This window comes from Amphimedon queenslandica, unplaced genomic scaffold, assembly GCF_000090795.2.
Source record: "Amphimedon queenslandica unplaced genomic scaffold, v1.1 AMPQUscaffold_13520, whole genome shotgun sequence".
In the NCBI taxonomy this organism is placed as follows: domain Eukaryota; kingdom Metazoa; phylum Porifera; class Demospongiae; order Haplosclerida; family Niphatidae; genus Amphimedon; species Amphimedon queenslandica.
The window spans coordinates 969076-970093 of NW_003546244.1; positions in this window are offsets into that span (position 1 = coordinate 969076).

A 1018-nucleotide genomic window follows, 5' to 3' on the forward strand; every position below is an offset into this window, starting at 1 on the left:
CCATTACACAACTCAATAGCACTCAATATCATATTGATTGTCTCACAACTACTGATATAAATCCTTCAACTGATGTTTACTGGTTAGTGAATGGAGTGATGAAGAGTAACTCAATGTATGCATCAATTGATGTCCTGACATACAACAACACACTACTGGTATATCCTGATCCACTGGGAGTGTCAGTTAATGTTACCTGTATAGCAATGATTGGAGGAGTCAACTACAGTCAATCTGTGATATTACATGGTATGATTATACTTTAATCAATAGTAGATACCTTTGTCTCTTTTCTAGCTCCTAGTGGTCCTCCAAATAATGTGAGAGGGTTTATATTAAATGCTACTAGTATCAAAGTGAACTGGACCACTTCATCAGAGACTAATGGATATGTGATTGAGTATACTACTGGAGGTGTAACCAGGAATGTAGTATCTACGAGTGAAAATGAAATTGTACTAACAGATCTCTCAGCAATGAGTACCTATACCATCAGTGTGTACTCATATATAGATCTTCATTCGGTTAATAGTGCAGTAACAGTGTTAAGATTTGATGGTAAGTTATTATGATTGAGAGAGTGTAACTGATATGTGTTGTAGTTCCTAGTCCAGTAACTAGTCTCTCAGTATCTAATGTGTCAACCACTGGTATTACAGTGAACTGGACTATTCCCAGTAGTGACAACTATGTAACATACTACACCATCTCCTATACTCCATCTTGTCCCCAGTTATCATCAGTGAATGAGAGAGTCTCTGTTGGTCCTCATCAGTCCACTACAACATACAGTTATACATTAATAGGTCTGTACAGTGGTATGAACTATACCATCACAGTGAGAGCTGGTAATGTACTAGGAGGATCTGATAGAAGCATGGGCACATCAGTACAAACTGAAGCAAGAAGTAATAGAATTTATTTTCCTAATAATAATGATTAATTCTTTTTTAGTTCCTAGTGGTTGGCCTTCACCTTCATTGATTCAAGTTTTACCACTTAATTCAATGGCTAATAA